The 392-nt window shown below is 27.0% G+C and overlaps 1 long non-coding RNA gene across 1 annotated transcript; it reads right to left on the bottom strand.

Annotated features, from left to right (window-relative positions):
* Positions 1-8: 8 nt before the first annotated feature.
* Positions 9-392, bottom strand: LOC113465253 (uncharacterized). Its single transcript, XR_003390094.1, has 2 exons — positions 361-392; positions 9-129 (listed from the first exon to the last, which is right to left on the bottom strand). It is a non-coding gene; the product is annotated as an uncharacterized LOC113465253 (long non-coding RNA).

The following is a 392-nucleotide window of genomic DNA, read 5'->3' on the forward strand; positions in this document are numbered from 1 at the left end:
TGCACTGACCAAACAAAAATGCCAGGGAAAAAATTTAATAATGCCATGGACCCTGGAAGTTTGCGATTAATGAAGATACAGCAAAGAGTAATACCCCATATTACTCCAGCACTGACCAAAACTTTATTCCTAATAAAATAACATTTTATTTATAGATATTCATTCGATTAGTAATTATGTTGTGAAGTCGTCTAATAAAAGTACGATATTCTTTTATAAGTTTTATAAAGATGATAGATACTTGATTGAAAAGTTTAAATTTAAGAAACAGAATGAACGTTTTATATGCATTGACCTAACATTTAATATCTACATAATATTCTTCTATGTATAATTAAAATATATATAACAAAAATATACCTATCTGGCATGCTTAATGTTCAGTTCAATTG

This window comes from Ceratina calcarata, unplaced genomic scaffold (assembly GCF_001652005.2).
Source record: "Ceratina calcarata isolate Rehan_Ccalc_2016 unplaced genomic scaffold, ASM165200v1 scaffold108.2, whole genome shotgun sequence".
NCBI classification, from domain to species: Eukaryota; Metazoa; Arthropoda; class Insecta; order Hymenoptera; family Apidae; genus Ceratina; species Ceratina calcarata.